Raw genomic sequence first — 22658 nt, forward strand, 5'->3', positions numbered from 1 at the left:
TTATGAAGGTGATGCAACAATACGGAGTTACCCACAAAATGTTCACTGCCTATCATCTGCAGACCAACTGACAAGCAGAGGTCATGAACAGAGCACTCAAAAGAATCTTAGATCGAACTGTCGGCCATCATGGAAATAAATGGGCCAAAAAACTAGATGATGCTCTGTGGGCATTCCGGACTGCTTACAAGAATCCTTTAGGAACTACACCCTACTGCATGATCTATGGAAAAGCCTGTCACCTTCCGGTGGAACTTGAATATAAAGCTCTCTGGGCGCTGAAGACCTGTAACCTCGATCCCTCAGTTACCATAAAACATCAGAAGATGCAAATAAACGAACTCGCCTAATTAAGAGACCAAGCATACGAAACGTCATACATCTACAAGGAACGGACTAAGATTACACATGATGCAAAATTGATTCCTACAAAGTTCGCCCCCGAAGATAAAGTTCTACTCTTTAATTTTCAGTTCAAGAAGTTCGCTGAAAAATTTAGATCAAGATAGAGTGGCCTATACAAAGTTGTACATGCTTTTTCACACGGAGCCGTGGAATTGGAAGGACCTACTGGCAACTTCAAAATCAACGGCCACCGGTTGAAAGCTTATCTAGAAGACCACGATAAGGAAGAGCATCTCTTCTCCTTCGATCCATTCTGAAGATCTGACAAGGAAAAGTCGAGCTGTAATGACTTGATAAACAAAGTGCTCTTGGGAGGCACCCCTTGCTTATCCTTTTACTTTTTTTTTTATTTATTTCAATTATTTTCAGTCTTAAGATATTATCTCTGTGTACTAACAACTAAGCGCTGTACTTGAGCTTAGTACTTACAAGTTTGTTGAATGTGTTTAGACAAAATGCGAATGTTCAGGAGCTTCAGTTCGCAGGAGGAGGACTCCTAGAGTTTACTCATCCGGAAGCAGTGCTGATCAGAACAGGCTATTGATGTTATGCGAGGTGTATATAAAATAGTTATTAATTTTAGCAGAAAACACTATTAAATACGATATAATTTTACACAAGATATTTATTTATTTATAGAATGGATATACTTAAACCTTGCTACAACACTTATAGGCAGTGTACCTAATCGTAAAGTAGTGTAGTTTTTAGTAAGTCCGGTTCGTTCCACAGGGAAATCTTTAAACAAAGCTCAACGCTATATTAGTTTACTTTTATAAAAATACAAACATATATATAAGTAATATTATTATTATAAAGGGGGGTTTTTACCGTTTAATGACCGGTTTGTCGATTTTAAGACTTTAGTCGCAGTTAAAACCTAATGTAAAATATAAAATAAATACAAGACTTAAATTAAAGCGTAAAGTAAATAACGATAATGAAATTGCGAATAATAAAAGTGCGATAAAATAAACTTGCGATAATTAAAAAGTACGATAATTAAAAGTGCGATTAAATAACAATAAATAAAAGTGCGATAATTAGAAGTGCAATTAAATATAAAATAAAGGAAATTAAATATGAAATAAAAGAATTATGCTTATTTAAACTTCCGTAATCATGATGTTTGACGTGTTGATTTTAGTTTTATGCCCATGGGTTAATTGTCCTTTGTCCTGGATTATTTAATATGTCCGTCTGGTTTTTGTCCATAACAGTCCATCAGTCATAAATATAAAGTGCGAGTGTCCTCATCAAATTATTCTTATACCCGAAGTTAAATATTCCAACTAATTGGGGATTCGAATTGTAACAAGGTTTTAATACTTTGTTTAATGAATACACCAGGTTATCGACTGCGTGTAAACCAAGGTTTTACTACTTTGTTAACAATTACACCAATTACCCTTGAATGTAATTTCACCCCTGTTTTAATTATTCTAGTGGCTATTAATCCATTCCCGTGTCCGGTTAAATGAACGATTATTCGTACATATAAATACCCCGCCCATCGTGTCCGATCGAGTGTATATGGTAATTTATAGGGACGCCCAATTGTAAATCTTTATATTAACATTAACAAACTTTCATTTAGTTAAACAAATATAAAGCCCATTAATAGCCCATAGTCTAATTTCCACAAGTGTCGTTCTTTTGTCCAAACCCCAATTATGGTATAAAGCCCAATTACCCAATTTTAGTAATTAGCCCAACATCATGATTACTTCGTTTTAAATAAGCATAATAATAACTTAGCTACGAGACATTAATGTAAAAAGGTTGAACATAACTTACAATGATTTAAAAATAGCGTAGCGTTACACGGACAGAATTTCGACTTACACCCTTACAACATTCGCTAACATACCCTTATTATTAGAATTATAATTAAAATTAAAATATAAATTATAAATATAAATATAAATTTTACGTATGAATGAGGAAGAAAAAGATATGAATTTTTGATCAGAATTCGGTTTGCTTTATAGGCATAGTTGATTTTTGGGGCTCCGCGACTCGCGGCCCTTTTGGCCTTCACACTCCGCGAGTCGCGGAGATAGAAATTACAGCTCACATCTTTTGGAGTCTTTCTTGCCGACGGATTTTATATATAAATATAAAATATAAATAATTAATATAATTATTTATATATTATATTATATTCTTGTGCATAGTAGACTTGTAATTTTTAGTCCGTTGCGTCGAGCGTTGAGAGTTGACTCTGGTCCCGGTTCCGGATTTTCGAACGTCCTTGCGTACAATTTTATATTTTGTACTTTGCGTTTTGAATCTTGTACTCTTGTAATTTCGAGACGTTTCTTATCAATAATTTGAACCTCTTTGATTGTCTTTTGTTCTTTTGAGCTTTTTGGTCGTTTGCGTCTTCAATTCGTCGAATCTGCCTTTTGTCTTCACCTTTTATTATTTAAACAAATATCACTTGTAAATAGAACAATTGCAACTAAAAGCTTGTCTTTCTTGAGGAATAATGCTATGAAATATATGTTCGTTTTTAGCATTATCAAATATTTCCACACTTGAGCGTTGCTTGTCCTCAAGCAATATTGTCTTGAAATACTAGAATCACTTCTTTATTCTTCACACTTTGTACATCAGTGATTTCTATATGGCGGTATAAACAATGGTAGTAACGATATGGTTTACAGTCCCACATGACTATAAAAAATTAGATCCATTAAGGAAATTGGATCTTTATGAAAACATTTGATCTAAATTAAATCTAGTTTTTTACCCTAGATAAGTTTTCCGGAATAACCCTTTACCGGTGTTTGCAAAATATTTTTGTGGGTTTGGTGGGTTTTAGATTTGAAAATTTTAGCTCAAAACTTGCGGTTTTGTGTCACCCACTTGCTAACCTTGTATTAGGAAAGCAACACGTCCAGTTTACTTGTTCCGTATATTACCTTTCGGCAAACTACCGTCCGGTTGTAAAGGAAAGCGTTGAACAAGCAACTGTTAAGGCAATGTCCCGTGACATGCTTTTGATTATGGTCTATAACGTGTCGGACGCAATTACTATCCTTGGTAGGAGCAATAGTAAAGCTCACCCTTATAATTTTTCGGTCTGGCACAAGGTCCTGTCTTTGACCACTATGCAACCACCGTTCTTACGGTTGACACCCGATTTAGTTCAGGTGACCTAATGAATTCCAGGTGAATTCCTAGGATTTTACGTTCAATGGTAATGAACGTATTGAAAATAGGGCTTTCAAAAAACAAATCGGTTTTAATTTTGATCAAAATATTTTCTCGTTTAAGCTCGAGTTTAGATATCATTGAATTCCATGAGTTTGTAATTCTCAATCTTTAAGGTCAATCTCTAGGATTGAGTAACATCAGTCTTAAAAGCTGATTTTTAATCTTTAAGGAGATTATCCTTTCTGGGGATCTGATTCATTAGTCTTATCAAGCTAATTTGCACGGTGCCCCCCCCATTGTACGAGATAAATCCTTCTCATGGTTAGGATAAATCTGACCACTTGGCGACCCTGTTTAATGCTGAGGTCCGTGGATTTCCTGCTGATTTTAGTGATGACTTTTCTAGATTTTTCGTCAACCTACAGCTGGTCTGGACGACAACTTCATGACCTAAATCAAGAAGCGCGTGTCTTTTTCGGAAGACTTTACTTCCTTTTAATGATGGAATTGATTCATCATGTAGATCCATCTCTCCTTTTCTTTCATCGGGTAAAACAGTTTAGTTTAGTCCAAAGCAAAAGTATTTTCAGTTATTTGTTACAGATATATGTGACATATGTTTAAAATAACTTGGTAAATTTTCCCACACTTGGCTTTTTATTTTTCTTTTTATCGTCCTCTATTCCATTTTAAATGAATTTTAACATTTTGGTTTGTTTCTCAATTTATGTCCTTTCCGAGGTAACAATAATTTCGGTGTTAAAACCTAGTTTTATCGTTCATAAATATGTATAAACATGATTTTGAATTCATTTAATTGAAAATTTTGAAAAATTTTACTAGAATTGGGTAGTCAGTATATAAGACTAGGGCTGTTCTTTTTTGTCAGAGAGCACTAGATTCTAATACAACTACTGCTTTACTAGTATTTTTAATGGTAACCAAGTGTATAAAGTAAAAAATTTTAAAATCCGAAAGAATTTAACCCCTTCCCACACTTAAGATCTTGCAATGCCCTCATTTGCAAGAAATTAGTAACAATTTAAATTATTGAGGGTGATTTGTGTGAAAATGATTAAATTTTTACCAAAGTTTCCAAATATATTGGCGTTTGTTTGCTGAATGATAAATGGTGCATATCATTTGTTCATTCCGTCTTGTTGTTATTTCACATATATTTTGCATCTTGTCGTCAAAATTAGTTGCTTTTGCTGAACTTAATGCCAGTCTTTGAAAATGCGTTGTTTTACCCTGTTGTGTACATAAGATAAACTGCAAACATATATACATATTTTTAAAGTTTGGTATATTACCCCACATTCAAAAATTATTAAAATCTAAGAATAAAAGTTGGATAATTATAAAAATGATTACAATATTAACAAAAGTATTAAATGTATCAATAATTACAAATTACAAAATAAAAAAATAATAAGTAAACTAAGGATGATATTGGTACCAATAGGGGTTCCAGGCATAACCATAAGTGCTATAGAATGCTTCGGCAGGGTCATACGTAGGATATGGTGGCTGCATCTCTATAGACCAAGGAGGGAAGATGGGTTTTGGTGTAGGAATATAGTTTCTACCTATATGTTGGCAATGAGCTATGATCTGGTTCTGATGAACTTGCCAATCTTCAAATGCTCTCTGTCTAGCATTTTCGTATTCCTGAGAAGCTATAAACCTATGCATTTCTTGCATCTCATTCCCCCCTCCTACATTACCTTGTTGCTGGTTTCTCTCCACCTGTGGATGTCTACCATGGTATCGTACTGCGGCGTTATTTCGCCTCTTCAAAACTTTCGCACCATGGTATACATTTAAACCTATAGTATCGCGGGGTTCCGGCTCTTCTAGTAATAATCCCCCCCGACTTATATCCACACCGAGATATTCACCAATCAAAGTAATAAAAATACCACCTCCTATTATGCTATGTGGTCGCATCCCCCGAACCATAGCTGATAAATAATAACCCACACAATATGGTATACTTACAGCGCTTTGTGGGTCTCGAATACACATATGGTAAAACAAATCCTGTTCATTTACTTTTTCTTTGTTCTTACCCCTTTGTGTAATCGAATTAGCTAAAAACCTATGTATCACTCTTAATTCGGCTCTATCTATATCCAAATAAGAGTAATTTCCCCCTTTGAAACGGTGATGGCTTGTCATTTGACTCCACACACCGTGTGTATCAAAATTCTCATCTATCTTTCTACCGTTTAGTATCAATCCTCTACAATCGGCAGACGCTAACTCCTCAGGCGTATATATACGTAAAGCCTGAGCCATGTCCAGTAAAGACATGTGGCGCATCGAACCGCCTAACAAAAATCTAATAAAAGAACGATCGGTTAAACTAGCTACCCGATCATTCAACTCTATACTACATAACAATTCTTCACACCATACTTTATATACAGGTCTACGTATGGTGAATAAACATATCCAGTCATTAAAAGAAGAATTACCATACCTCTGTACAAGTAATTCCCTAATTGGCCCGGCCAATTCTACAGCTTCTAAGGGTCCCCATTCTATGACCCTCGGTACCTCAACAACCTTAGAATGAAGAGTATGCAAACCCCTTTGATATTTTGGATAATCTATCCAAAGTCTGTCAAATCTCAGGTTCGGGTGCAACTCTTCCAAGTGCATATCAGAAAAGGTCATGACTGGATGAGGTATATCCTGCTTGTAGTAGTTATCCACCTCCTGTTGTTCCAAATTCTCAGCAGGAGCATTGCGGGCTTGGGATGAAGATTCACCCCTTTCATTCTGCAAAACACATCAAACACAATTTTTGTGCATCCAAATATGCATTAGTGTCAGCAAAATCATCAATCAAAATAATTACAATGACATTATCAATTTATATCAAACTTAAGCTTATTTTCACATTTTTATCAAATCTACACTTTTTCAAATAAGCATATTCGAAAATTTTCGCCAAGTTCATAAGCATTCAACTCAAATAACATGTCAAAATAATCATTACTAGCAATTAAACAAGTCTCAAATGGCATTATCTTTCAAAAATCAAGTTCATGAATTTTAGACTTGAAAAAGTCCACTTTAATTCTCAAAATCATGTTTAGGCTCAAAGTTTGGATTATTTAACTACCTAGACATGTTACACTACTCAATTTAGCAACAATTCATGACAAAAATCGGCCATAACCTGTTTATATCAAAAAGCCCCAAATTTGCTCAAGAACACAAACCCTAGATTACTCAAAATTTGAAGTTTAAGGCTTCTAATCATGTTAAACAGCATCAATCTAGGTTATACAAGCATAATACATAAACAATTTAAGCTTAATTACACTAAAAAGCATCAAAATCAAATTGGGGAAAAAATAGCTCAAGAACACCAAATTTCGGATTAAATGGTGTTTAGGTGTAGAAATTTACCGTTTTTCTTGAGTAATTCTTAGATAGCATCCTTCTCAACATGATTTTAGCAAAAGATTTGGTGATTAACGGTTAAAAATTGTGATTTTGGGGGGTTTTTTTCGTGTTTTTGCGGAGTGTTTTTCGCAGGTTTTTATTGTTTTGGGGTTGGGACTGATCTGTTCCAGCTCTTTATTTTTTTTTCTGATTTTTCATCCCTCCGCGAGTCGCGGTGAAACACCCTTTAAACTCCGCGACTCGCGGAGTTTGTTTTTTTTTGTTTTGTTTTTTTTTTTTTTTTATAATCATTAACTTTTGAAAACAATTAAGAAATTAATTTTAAAATTTTGTTTCCCTTGTTATTTAGGACGAGGTCGTTTCGGATCGATGTCCTAGTCCGTCCTTCGACAAAATTATAAAATTTGTCTTTTTGTAGCGATTGTTTTAAAAGCTAAGATTTTTTGGTTTTTTCAATGTTTTTGGCATACTTTAATTCAATAAGATTAAAAATAATGATAATAAAAGTTCTCGTCCCTCCCTCGGGTAAAGCAATTTCGGTTCAAAGACCTAGTCTTCAACTTACGACGAATTTTAAAAATCATATTCTTAACTTAATGAGATAAAGTAAATTTTTGTTTTTAAATTCACACAACTTAAATATAAAATTCAAAATTAATATTAAAAATTCATACCAAACTTAAAATTTGAAATGCATAAAATTAAAAATTAATATTTTAAAAATTAAAAATTCACACCAAACTTAATTTAAAAATTTATAAATTCATATCAAACTTATATTAATTTTTCAAATATTTACAATTTTAAATATATTAATTTAATATTTAAATATTAATTTTAAAAACATGGTAAAAATAAATTTAAAAATCTTTTTGTCTTTTTATCCCACTTTAATTAATCAAATATTATCAAAAATATGCGCCCCTCTTTTCGGTAAAGTAATTTCGGTTCCAAGACCTAATTTAACTCATGACGAATTTTTGAAATATTTTGGGTTGATTGATTAAAGATATTTATACCTTAAGAATAAACGTTAAATTTCGCAGTGATATAATAAATTTTTGAATGATATCAATAATTTCGGTCGCCAAACCTAATTTTATTTAATACCAATTTAATACTTTTTAGCGAACAAATTAGCGTTTATTATCAAAAGGTTAAAAATAAAAATAAAAATAAAAACTGTACAGACATACCTGTGAAATAGATTTCTTAGTTATATGATCTATCCCATTCATAAGATAGTCGGTTTAATTGGTTTTCCATGGCTACATAGGCGTAACCTCGAGCATTCAGTATCTTTTCTTCTAAACATATGAACGGTCCGTCTCTGCATAAAGTAACAAATTCGGTATTTGAATAGGTTTGATTATTGGAACATTTACCTCCATGTGACCATTTTCTGCATTTGTGACATCTTTCTAGGTGTCGTGCTCTTCTTTTCGCTGCGGATTTTGATTTTCCTTTACCAAATTGTAACTTATTATCTTCGCATCTGGATTCTTTTCTAACTCCGTCCATTCTTTCTCTGATTACTGATACTATTTCACTCGGTAGTATGTCATTATTACGTTTAGTGATCAAAGCGTGTAGCATTAGACCATGGTTTAGTTCACAGGCAGTCTTCATTTCGTAAAAACCTAAAAAATAAAAATTCAGAATGGGGGTAGAAGACTAGTTCTTTAGGGTCTGCTAGGGAAAGACCAATCGGGTTCCATTCTCAGAACTACACGAGAACAGAACAACTAACTCTAGATAGCATTTTCTTTTTAGAACATTTGAATCTCCCCACACTTAGGTAGCCGTGGTGTTAAAATTGTGATTAACTTCATCGTTAATTTCTCTTGGTCCATAATCAACTTGCATATCCGTGACTTTTTCTTTAAGCCATTGGTCGGATTCCTGTGTAATTTCCACAATTTCAACTAGTTTCTCCTTTTCTTTAGGTGATAGATTGGATACTAACCGGTTACATAACTTAAAGTTCCCCTTGGTTCTAGCATCGCGAATCCGTTTAATAAGTTTCTTCATTGAACTATTAATAACGGGATCATTTAATTTCGTATCAACAACGGGGTTCTTTGTTATCATGTCATCATTAGGTGTTACTTCATTTTCCCCACACTTAGGCGTTTCATTATTGCTAAGTATTACCGTTGGAGTTGGTAAAAACACATGGTTCTTACCAATTGTTTTTACTGGTTCAACGGTTTTGGCTGGTGGAGATTTAGACTTTCGAATCATAAAGGTGATCGATTTGTCACCACTTTTAAGTGTCATTCTTCCATTTCCTACATCAAATAACGCCTTGGTGGACGCTAAGAATGGCCGACCTAAAATTAGAGGAATGTTTGGGTCCTCTTCTATGTCAATGACAATAAATTCGACTAGAAAGGTTAAATTGCCTACTTGAACGGGTAGGTTGTCAGCAATTCCAACTGGGTGCTTAATGGTTTGATCAAAGAGTCGAACACTCATATCCGTTGGACTTAACTTACCTACTCCTAATCTCTTATATAATGAAAGAGGCATAACACTTACACTTGCACCTAAATCTGCTAGTGCATCATACATGACACAATCACTAAGTAGACAGGGAACAATAAATTCACCCGGATCACCTACCCTAGGTGGAGGTTTTGGTGGAACTGTCTTCACCGGGTTTACTTCTACGGCTTTTGTTTCTTGTACTTTCTTATTCTTTTTCTTCTTCTTCTTTCCAGAAGTATCACAATCTTTATTACTTATTACTTGCTCATACTCAACTCCTTTTCTTGGAAACGGGATGGGTGGTTTGTATGGTGCCACCACTGGCTTTACATACTCGGGTGGTGGTGGTGTAACTTCTTCATTGTTACTCTCATCTAAAACCTTCCCATCTTCTGGTGCTGGTTTTTCAGAATTCGTTGAAACCATATTAACATTCTCATTCCGAGGATTTACTTCAGTATTACTTGGTAGCTTTCCTTGTTCCCTCTCACTCATCATGCTAGCAAGAGTACCTACGTGTTTTTCTAGATTCAAAATGGAAGCTTGTTGAGTTCTTAATGACTGATCAAATCTCTCGTTCGTTTGGGTTTGAGTTTCAATAAATTGTGTTTGAGATTCAACTAGCTTGAATACCACGTCTTCCATATTTGACTTTTTCTCTTCGGTTTGTTGTTGTGGTTTATATAAGCCAGGTCTTTGTTGATTGAAAGTGTTGTTTTGAGTTGGTTGGTTATTCGGACCTTGTTGGTTATACCAGTTATTTTCGGGTCCTTTTGGATTGTAAAGAATGTTTTGATTTCGATTGAAGTTTAGCTTTGGCGGTTGATAATTATTTTGATAATTATTTCCAGGCCTTTGGTTCATATAGGAAACATTCTCTCGTTGTTCCAATGTTGGTTCAATGTGACAATCTTTCAATAAGTGTGGTCCACCGCATAGCTCACAACTGATTCGTATTGCGTGAATATCTTTATTCATCTTTTCCATTCGTCTTTCGAAAGCATCTATTTTTGCTGAAACGGAATCAAAGTCATGGCTAGAATCGGCTCTAGCCACTTTAGATGAACGAAAAATATCTTTTTCTTGGTGGAACTCATGCGAGTGGGAGGCTGTGTTATCAATAATTTTGTAAGCTTCAGTTGCGGTTTTCTTCATAATGGAACCACCAGCTGTTATGTCGATGTGTTTTCGTGTAGCAACGTTGACACCTTGGTAGAATATTTGTACTATTTGATAAGTGTCTAAACCGTGTTGAGGACATCCTCTCAACATCCTTCCGAATCTTGTCCATGCCTCATATAATGTTTCATTTGGCTTTTGTGTGAACGTAACAATTTCTCCTTGAAGTCTCACGGCTTTAGATGCCGGAAAGAATCTTTGAAGAAATTTTTCAACTAAGACATCCCATGTGTCAATCGCCCCTTCAGGTAACGATTCTAACCAATCTTTGGCTTCTCCTTTTAAAGTCCAAGGAAACAACATGAGATAGATCTGCTCATCTTCCACTTCTCGGATTTTGAATAGTGTACAAATTCTTTTAAACGTACGAAGGTGTTCGTTAGGATCTTCATTCGGTGCACCACTGAATTGGCATTGGTTAGTTACCATGTGTAGAATTTGTCCTTTGATTTCATAATCTGGCGCATTAACTTCTGGCTTAATAATGGCGTGACCTTGGCCCGTGCGTGTGGCTCTCATTCGATCTTCCATACTTAGAGGTTCCGTTACTTCCATAATTGAATTTGTTGAATACGAATCACTAGAGGATTCTGATTTAATGGTTTGTGGCTCAGGAGGAATAATTAGTGGTTCAAGATCTTGGAATTGTCCTTGAATATGCTCCGGGTTCTTAATTGTGAAGTCGGGTTCAAAAGATGGATTATCGGAAATTTGAGTTGGAGTTCTTGTTCGACTAGATGACGATTCTAAAGAAAAATCAACGGCGACAATATTTGCTAAATGTCTTGATCTAGTTACAGGTGGTGAACGTACAAAAGGTGGTGAACGTCTTGCTCGGTGCATTCACTGAATATCCTATTAGTTTTTAAAAGGAAAGAAAAATTATAATAAGTTATCCAATCAATAGACTTTTCTGATTTTGCCCACGTTTCGAATAGCCAAAAGATGCAGCAGAGGGGCAGGATTCGTTTGGTCTCAATATAATTGAGGACTGTTTGGCTCCAATAACCCGGTCCACGTACAAATCCAACTATTACTACGAACCAGAAAATTTTGATGTCTATCAATTTAACCACTCAAAATAAATTTTCGTAATTTTAAGAAATTTAGATAAGAAGTAGAATAAAAATCTATGTCCTAAAACTAGAATAGCGAGAAATAAGAAAGAAAAAGAGTTCGTCGAAAAAGGTCGAAAAAGAAAAAAATGGTTGAAAAATAAAAGGTGACGGAAAAATAAAAGAAACTTATAAAAACTTAAAAATACTTGACTAACCTAACCTTATTACTACAACTAACTTAAAATTATAATCGCAAATTGAAATTACTAATTGGAATGATAATTGATACATAGTAAAAGGTTTCTAAAAATATTAAAGCTTACAGGAAAAACTAAATCCCAAATGGAAATAACTTAAAAAGAAACTAAAACTTAAAAAGGCGTCGTAAAATTCTAAAGTACCTAAATCTTAGTCTAAAGAAAAAGCACTTAAGGAATTCTACGGCAAAGCCTAAAAATCTAGGAGTAAAAATAACTATAGCAAAAACTAAGTTTAAAATTAAATATGAGCTAAAAATACAAATATTACGTTACAATGATTAAAAAGGGACAAAATATAAAAATATATAAAAAGTTGTAAAAAGTATAATTTTTATAAAAATATTATTTTTATATTATTTTATTTAATAAAACTACTAATTTTACAATTTAATAAAACTAATTAATACTAAATACATAAATTAAATAAAAAGTAAAAGTTAAAGTAAAATTAATTATAATAATAATAATAATAATTAGGGTTAAATAATAATTATAATTAATAATAAACCGTAATTAATGCTGAATTAGGGCTTCCTGTTCGCGTGTCAGAGAAGCTCCGCGACTTGCGGTATATAATGCTTCAAACCCCGCGACTCGCGGGGTTCCAGAATTCAGATGACAGCTTTCAATATTCGACGCGTTTTTTTCTTTATTTATTTATTTTTTTTTTATTTTCTGTTTTCTGTTTTTTAATTAAATAAAAGATATTAAAACTTATATTTTTATAAACTAAAATAAAAATAAAGAAACTTATAAAACTTAAATATTTAACAAAATCTTAAAAATACTTATATTTTTGTTTTTCTTTTTATATTTTCGAATTTTTAAAACGTATTTTTACAAAAACGACTTTTAATAAAAGTAACTAAAAATCTTTTTTTTTTTTATATTAGCGTTGCGCTTCCGGCGTTTAAGATAATCCCCGGCAGCGGCGCCAAAAATACTTGATGTTATGCGAGGTGTATATAAAATAGTTATTAATTTTAGCAGAAAACACTATTAAATACGATACAATTTTACACAAGATATTTATTTATTTATAGAATGGATATACTTAAACCTTGCTACAACACTTATAGGCAGTGTACCTAATCGTAAAGTAGTGTAGTTTTTAGTAAGTCCGGTTCGTTCCACAGGGAAATCTTTAAACAAAGCTCAACGCTATATTAGTTTACTTTTATAAAAATACAAACATATATATAAGTAATATTATTATTATAAAGGGGGGTTTTTACCGTTTAATGACCGGTTTGTCGATTTTAAGACTTTAGTCGCAGTTAAAACCTAATGTAAAATATAAAATAAATACAAGACTTAAATTAAAGCGTAAAGTAAATAACGATAATGAAATTGCGAATAATAAAAGTGCGATAAAATAAACTTGCGATAATTAAAAAGTACGATAATTAAAAGTGCGATTAAATAACAATAAATAAAAGTGCGATAATTAGAAGTGCAATTAAATATAAAAAAAGGAAATTAAATATGAAATAAAAGAATTATGCTTATTTAAACTTCCGTAATCATGATGTTTGACGTGTTGATTTTAGTTTTATGCCCATGGGTTAATTGTCCTTTGTCCTGGATTATTTAATATGTCCGTCTGGTTTTTGTCCATAACAGTCCATCAGTCATAAATATAAAGTGCGAGTGTCCTCATCAAATTATTCTTATACCCGAAGTTAAATATTCCAACTAATTGGGGATTCGAATTGTAACAAGGTTTTAATACTTTGTTTAATGAATACACCAGGTTATCGACTGCGTGTAAACCAAGGTTTTACTACTTTGTTAACAATTACACCAATTACCCTTGAATGTAATTTCACCCCTGTTTTAATTATTCTAGTGGCTATTAATCCATTCCCGTGTCCGGTTAAATGAACGATTATTCGTACATATAAATACCCCGCCCATCGTGTCCGATCGAGTGTATATGGTAATTTATAGGGACGCCCAATTGTAAATCTTTATATTAACATTAACAAACTTTCATTTAGTTAAACAAATATAAAGCCCATTAATAGCCCATAGTCTAATTTCCACAAGTGTCGTTCTTTTGTCCAAACCCCAATTATGGTATAAAGCCCAATTACCCAATTTTAGTAATTAGCCCAACATCATGATTACTTCGTTTTAAATAAGCATAATAATAACTTAGCTACGAGACATTAATGTAAAAAGGTTGAACATAACTTACAATGATTTAAAAATAGCGTAGCGTTACACGGACAGAATTTCGACTTACACCCTTACAACATTCGCTAACATACCCTTATTATTAGAATTATAATTAAAATTAAAATATAAATTATAAATATAAATATAAATTTTACGTATGAATGAGGAAGAAAAAGATATGAATTTTTGATCAGAATTCGGTTTGCTTTATAGGCAGAGTTGATTTTTGGGGCTCCGCGACTCGCGGCCCTTTTGGCCTTCACACTCCGCGAGTCGCGGAGATAGAAATTACAGCTCACATCTTTTGGAGTCTTTCTTGCCGACGGATTTTATATATAAATATAAAATATAAATAATTAATATAATTATTTATATATTATATTATATTCTTGTGCATAGTAGACTTGTAATTTTTAGTCCGTTGCGTCGAGCGTTGAGAGTTGACTCTGGTCCCGGTTCCGGATTTTCGAACGTCCTTGCGTACAATTTTATATTTTGTACTTTGCGTTTTGAATCTTGTACTCTTGTAATTTCGAGACGTTTCTTATCAATAATTTGAACCTCTTTGATTGTCTTTTGTTCTTTTGAGCTTTTTGGTCGTTTGCGTCTTCAATTCGTCGAATCTGTCTTTTGTCTTCACCTTTTATTATTTAAACGAATATCACTTGTAAATAGAACAATTGCAACTAAAAGCTTGTCTTTCTTGAGGAATAATGCTATGAAATATATGTTCGTTTTTAGCATTATCAGCTATCAACAGGGCAATTATGCCCAAGGCGATTGATATTGGAGAGCGTTGAGGAGGATATCGGCACAGGCGCGCCAGCTTCTCCCGTTCGACGATATAGACGTTTAGCCAGGAGACCAGCCTAGAACACACAGCTACCAGAGACACATGAGCCACAGAGAGTGATACACTATAGAGCCACTTTAAGTAACCCTGATGTTGCATGGGCACTACTCAGAGACCAGCAGAGGCTCTACCGAGCTCTTAGAGCATACCTTCAGCGTGAGGGGATGCCGCGTAGTACTCTGGGCCCGTCTTCATTTAGGTTAGCGCGCCGTGTTCAGCCGACACGACAAGCTACGCCCAGGCGTTCCACACCAGCCTCAGTTCACTCAGTTGCCTCAGCTGCCATGCCTGCACATGCTAATCCTATTCCCATCACGCCGCCTGCTCCAATTATCGAGCCAGTTCCAGTCACTGAGCTACCTGAGGGTTGTCACTTAGTCACTATTCCCATTTCAGTTGAGCCACCAACGGCCTAGGCATTTAAGATCACTGGGAGCATACCTGAAGAGGAGCCTTTCCCGAGCCTATCCCACCTGGAGCTGTCATCAGACCCATGTCTGCATTCACTACTAGGCCCTGAGTTGGATATAGGGCAACCTCTCGAGTACTTGCTGAGACTAGAGGACGATGATGATATCTTCAGATACTTCGCAGCGCCGATTCAGCACATTGACCAGGATAGTATCCCATAGACTACATTACTTTACTTTTAGTTTTATCTTTTTAAAGCATTGTACTAAAAAAAAGTTATATATATAGTGGAAATGTTGCCTTTCTCTTTTTGTTCTTCATGCAGAAATATTATCAAAAGAGACTGATCCCTAGGAGATTGACCATAGGAAGGCCCATCACTAGGAAAGTAACACGACCATAGGGAAGTAATCCTTCCTCAAACCTATTTTGATTATAACGCACTAAAATCTCTAAGTGTGGGGTAACCCCCGCAACTAACTTAGAATTTTAGAAGTCAATGTCCTTAATTTATAAAGTATTAAAATATTCTTTCTAGAGAACATTAGGGACAATGTTCTTTTAAGTGTGGGGTAATGGGTAAAGGTTTTAAAGGTCAAAGGTTTTAAAAGTTGAGTAACCATAAAACGCCAAGTTTTGAAAAATTCTTTTGTCCAAAAGTAATTAAGCAATGGATATTGGGTAACTTTGAAAAATTCTTACCTTGTTTTTGCCCAAAAGATCTAATAAAATTGCTAGAAATCGGTTTTTGGAACATTTATTAGAACGGAACGATTAAGCTGAAACTTATGTTTTGTGTCAAAAGATTTCTTTTAAGAAAATATGTAAAAGGCTACGCATGATCAAGCACGACCCCTACTCCCCAAAAGGTAAGGAATCTTGGATCCAAAGTATATGTATGACCCATCAAATCTACAGTACTTTGTTATTTCAATTGATGAGTGTGCCGGTGTACGGTTCAAGTTAGAACTTGGTTCAGACATACGTTTCAAGATCAATGGTTAGTGAGCGCCATACGTGATGCAGGTGCGATACTCCTTCCGAAATCATTCTAAATAGAGAAGACAAAAAGCCATCCGTTTCCGTTTCCACTCCACACAATTTAAACCGACCAACTCACATAAAGAGTTGATGAATCAGAAATATTCACCCCAAATTCACTCCCAAAATGCACCATTTACCATTCACTTCCCTTTCCATTCATCAAAAGATCCAAAGATTAATAAAGAGATAGATCGATCAAATTCGCTTCAAAAGCACTTGTTGAAAGATTCCGAACCCCTGATTGTTTTTGATAGGTCAAAGACCTATTTTCAGTGGAATATCACTTCCTCTCGGGGCACCAGGAATGAAAGACAAAAGTTATGAAGAAAGGGTATGCCCATATAAAAAAATGATTATGAAAGAGCAAAGTCTCTATGAATAAAAACCCGAGAAGTTGCCCTAAAGAAGGATGCCGGAAGAGCAAAGAAAATTCTAGACAAAGTCTTAGCAAAATCCGCCTCTTCCGAAGAAAACTTTTACGGAATTCGAGCCGTTCTCTATCTAAAATGGATACTCTGAAGAATCAAAGTCTATCAATTCTCTCAAGAATCAAAAGATCTGGATACCTTTCACCGATCCATAAATTTCCAACCAAACCCTATAACCCGTCTTCCTCCTGAAAGAATGCTTAGGAAGAAGATCAGTGCCGTCCTTACTTAACCAGTGGAGATATCGATGGTTTACCAAGCCTATGATGAGAACTGTTACACGACTGGCTTCTGAGTGACAATACAATTAGAATAGGACACCCTAAACACTTGAGTGATATGAGTGATCCGCTAGTGAGGAGCCTGATCATGTATACTCTACATCTGAGAATTGGGAAGTACGCCTTTTTCACTATGGATGCAATTGAAATCTAGCGACCAAACCATCGAAGCTCGAAACTTTTTCTAATACTTTCGAAAGATGTGCCGGCTTCTGATAAAGGCATAATAAAAAGATCTACTGGTGGGGCAAGGGAGAATCGATTAGAAAGATCCTTATATTCTCGCTTTTTGCTTGAGGACAAGCAAAGCCAAGTGTGGGGTATTTGATATCGGGCAAAAAGTCACATTTTTATCCCCAATATTAAGCCCTAGAACAATAAAAATTTAAACTTTGTCAGCAAAATTATCATTTTTTTCGGTTGATTTTGTAGATTAAGTAATTACAAAGGCGATGCAAAAAGAATCAAGTAAAACAGAGCTAAAACGAAGATTCTAGAGCGAAAACGGTGAAAGATAAGAAATCAAGTTACGATCCAGTGAAATCAAGCTGACCAGGCCAGTAAACGGCCTGCCATACGGCTTGCCAAACGGCCTGCCAGTATGGCAAACGTCCTGCCAAACGGTCAGAGCAAACGGGCTCGATAAACGACTTGCCTTAGCAAACGGCCTCCAAAAACGGCCTGCCAGCCGTTTGCAGGCAAAAATCAAGTCTATTTAAAGGGCTCTCTCCATCCATTTCAACACACACTCAATTTTTAATTCATTTCATATTTTCAAGCTTTTTAATTAGTATTTAGTAGTAGTTAGCTTAGCTTTTATTTTCCGAAGGATATCCCGGCGAGTCCCTGCGATCTCGGATAGATTTCTTCGGCCTTTTCAGGTTTTTATCCGAAACACTTGTCTTTTGTATTAAACATGTGTTCTTACTTTTTATGTTTAATAATGCGTTCCGATATTACCATGATAGCTTAATTAATCTGTATGTTGCCATGATAGAAGTTTGGGTTAGCGTAATTATGTTAATTTAGTACGATTACTGTTATAATACTGAACTAGGAAGTCTGATAGATTTGTATGCTAGCATCTTAAGGATTGACCAACCTAGGTTGTGATCAGGACTTATCCACCTATATGAAATTAGCTACTTCATAGGATTAAGACCCCTGGTTATTCTGTATCTGAAGATTCTATGAACTCGGTATGGCCGGAGTTCCCGAGAGGCATATAATGCACTTTTAGGACACGGAACTTAGGAATTGAGACATGAATGACCTAGTATGCCTATTGACTGTTCTGAAGAGACCTCTTAGGAGCTGTTAAGATCTAGTTAGTGCCTTCACTGCGTGACCCAAGCCTATTGCATGTTCTTGTTTGATTGTTGCCTTAGGTTTTAGTCATATCAACTGTTTAGGTATTCATTAGGTTTCTATCTGCTTTACTATCAGTATACTAACTGTGATGCTGTATAATGCTTGAATTGATATGATCTCATTAGTATGATGGAATGGTTATTAGTTTTCATTTAAGGTTTTTCCAACTTAAACCGATGGATTCCTTCCGTTTGTGACCAGTGTTCAATCAGCACGGCACGTTGTTTTTCAGTTACCTAAACTGATAACGAGGGTAGGATTAGAGCTTAACTCACTAATAAACCTAGTACTTTACTGAGAATAACCTCCGAGGTATTGTTACCTTTCAATTATATGACCAAGTGACATACTTCTTACTGCTCAAAGAGAACTCCGAGAGTTTAGAGATAAGTAGGTCTGTGTAATTGGCTCATCCAACCAGATCTACATCATTCGAAGCATAGTCTTAACATAAGCATAATTACCTTTCCCTAACCCAATACTGATATCTTGGTCAACATTTCCCTGATCTGCATACTCCGGATATCCTTCCACCATTTAGGACCTTTAGCTAAAATCAACTACTATCTTTTATCCAGGTAATTTAACTAAAAGACAATTATCCACTTGATCTTCAATTCGTTAATCAGCAAAAATATGACACCAGGTTAACTTACAACTTCTACACCTTAGAAAGTAAAAGTAAATTTAGGCCCCACATAATATAAATAAACAAAACCACTGTGTGCTACCTTGATCAACTGAATCAGACGTCCTGCGGCCTAATGACACCGTACGAATAAAACCGTCTGTTTCGACCATATCAAATGTCATCCTCAGTATCTTCATCCTGAAAAGTAAACTTAGCCATTTTCAAGGGTGATCCCGAAGCAATCTCCTTGCTTTTCCTCGCAGCCTTTTGGTGCCTAGACATCCTGACAGGAATACTCTTGGACACATCCAGTTCAACATCCACATCAATAGGTTCGTGCTCTGAAGCAACCTTAGCTCTAGCTTCAACCTTGGGGGCACTCGACTTAGCTGCTTTGTCCGATTTGCTATCCACCTCCATAAATCCAGAGCAAGTAAGAGAACCAAAATCCTTAACCACGGTCGAGGCTCGAACAGCTTCAGTCATCTGTTTCACCCCAAGATATTTGATCACGTTCCTCAAAGATATCTCTGCATAAGCAAACAAAGATTAGATGCAACAAAAAGGCCTAAAGAATTAAAAAGCAGAGCCTAATGTAACCAAGACCTACCCTTCTCCCCACAAAAAAAAACACAGGAACTGCTTTGCCTCTTTCCCATGAAGATGCCATTCCAAGCTTAAACAATATAGAATCTGTGTAATGACCCGGAAATTTCCGACCAAATTTAAACTTTAATCTTTATGTGTTTCCGACACGATAAGCAAAATCTGTAATGTTGAGTCTAGAAAGTTTGAAATCTATATTTAGGTAATCAATTTCCTTTTGACCATGCCTGACGATTCACGAACATTGATGTGAATATAGATACGGTATGATAAATGGTAATATATTATATGAAATTATAAGTTAAAATTTTAATTGTTACATTAACAATATTATCATTAATTTTATTAATATTACTATTAATATTAATATTTGTAACATTAATATTATTATTATTATTATTATTATTATTATTATTATTATTATTATTATTATTATTATTATTATTATTATTATTATTATTATTAGTATATTTATAATTAGTATTATTATTATTATTTCAAAATATCATCATAAATATCTTCGATATTTCTGAGGATATTTTCATAAATATTCTTGTCCAAAATTTTCTACCTCTTTGTATTTCTGGATTCCATTATAATAGAAACTTCTGTAAAGTCTAAGTATAAATTATGAATGAATTGTGGAGAAATGTTGGGAACTGAAGCATGAGTTAGTATAATATAATGCGCTTGGCCAACGTGATTATATTATAGTAAGTCATGCTGAGTTTCTAATGAAATGTGATGATAGTTCACAGTAGATTATACAATCATCATGTACCATGTTACACGACTCTTTCATTCTACTTAATCTCTAAGCATATCACAGAAATATTTCCTTGATATTTCTATTCTTTGGTAAATCCAACAGTTTGCTAATAAATCGTGCTATTTCATTTTGAATAGAAGATTTCCTTGAAATTCCTTGAATTTCGAAAATCAATCGTAACTACGTCATCGGTTAAAACAAATATACATTTACTCATTTCACTCTCTTGTGATAGCTTCACTTATACTCTTCGTGTAATCAAATTGTTTTATCTATATTACTCAATGATGATAAAACTCCATTATCACCTCATATTCAGCATAAAAACATTCTTATTGTTATCCATGACGATTTCTATCAAATTTCGGGGACGAAATTTCTTTAACGGGTAGGTACTGTAATGACCCGGAAATTTTCGACCAAATTTAAACTTTAATCTTTATGTGTTTCCGACACGATAAGCAAAATCTGTAATGTTGAGTCTAGAAAGTTTGAAATCTATATTTAGGTAATCAATTTCCTTTTGACCATGCCTGACGATTCACGAACATTGATGTGAATATAGATACGGTATGATAAATGGTAATATATTATATGAAATTATAAGTTAAAATTTTAATTGTTACATTAACAATATTATCATTAATTTTATTAATATTACTATTAATATTAATATTTGTAACATTAATATTATTAATATTATTATTATTATTATTATTATTATTAGTATATTTATAATTAGTATTATTATTACTATTATATTATTTGTATAAAGGGTATTATTATTATTTATTGTTATATTTATTAGTAAATAAGAATAAATATTATACATAAATACAAATACATAAATATATATAATTTATATACAAATAATTACAAATATAGATTAATATTAAGACTATTTATGTAAAAGCAAATACATATATATTTATAGTAGATTAGTTATCTGTTTTGTCAAGCTATTACACCCGTGACACCATTGTACAAACATCAACCCTACCAAAAATCAAATTCATCATCTCTTATTCTCTGTATAAAGCCATCGATCCATTTTCTTTCCCCTTATCAAAATCTCACTAAGTAGGTTACTGAGTAATTGGGGAAAACATAGAAAAACTTATATTTTTTTTTTCACGACATTGTTCTTCACCTTTTTCATCATAATTCAATTTCGAATGAAATTAAAAAATCTAAAAATGCAACTTTGTTGGAAATCGCCTATGTAATCTTTCTGTAACTTTTCAAGATCCAATTCCATCTAACGACTTTTAATTTTGAGGTCAAAGGTTTTGTATAAAAAAAGTTAACTCTTGTTCATTAATTAAATTCGAATTTTATGTGAAGATTCAAGTTAAATTAACAATCCCAATAGTTTCTAGGATTGATTTGAAAAGTGTTTTGTGTTATAAAGTTTTGTCTAAATGTTATCAAAACGAAAATCAATTATTTTTTTTGGGCAGTTGCGAAGCAGCGAAGCAGCAGGCCTTCTTCTTCTTCTTATTATTTTTTTTTTTTGGATAACAATTAATTTGGTATAGTTTTAAATATAATAAGGAATCTAAAACATTGTTATTATGATTAAAAGGGTCGTTCGATTCCTGAAAGGAAGAAGGAAATGATAGAAACAGAAAGAATAAGCTATATACATATATATGGGTGGTAGTATTTCAGAAAAATAGCAGCAGAGAAATGGTGTGGGGTGTTAGTGTATAAACGAGGGGTCTCGGGTTCGAGCCCGGGCAAGGGCAGCTAATTTTTTTTTTTTTGAGACTCTTTTCATGTGAGGTAGTTTTCAATATCAAAGTTTATTATTATTATTATTATTATTATTATTATTATTATTATTATTATTATTATTATTATTATTATTATTATTATTATTATTATTATTATTATTATTATTATTATTATTATTATTATTACAATTATGATTATTATTATTTTTGTTAGTATTATGATTGTAATTATTAATATAAATATTATACAAGTATTAATTATCACATAATATTATGATTATAGTTACAATTATTATTATTATTATTATTATTATTATTATTATTATTATTATTATTATTATTATTATTATTATTATTATTATTATTATTATTA

General features: G+C 33.5%; 1 non-coding gene across 1 annotated transcript; it reads left to right on the forward strand.

Annotated features, from left to right (window-relative positions):
- The first annotated feature begins 10720 nt into the window (after positions 1 to 10720).
- On the forward strand, positions 10721 to 10827 carry LOC139886939 (small nucleolar RNA R71). The gene has a single exon (XR_011772797.1). It is a non-coding gene; the product is annotated as a small nucleolar RNA R71 (small nucleolar RNA).
- Positions 10828 to 22658: the final 11831 nt, after the last annotated feature.

This window comes from Rutidosis leptorrhynchoides, chromosome 1, assembly GCF_046630445.1.
Source record: "Rutidosis leptorrhynchoides isolate AG116_Rl617_1_P2 chromosome 1, CSIRO_AGI_Rlap_v1, whole genome shotgun sequence".
Taxonomy (NCBI): domain Eukaryota; kingdom Viridiplantae; phylum Streptophyta; class Magnoliopsida; order Asterales; family Asteraceae; genus Rutidosis; species Rutidosis leptorrhynchoides.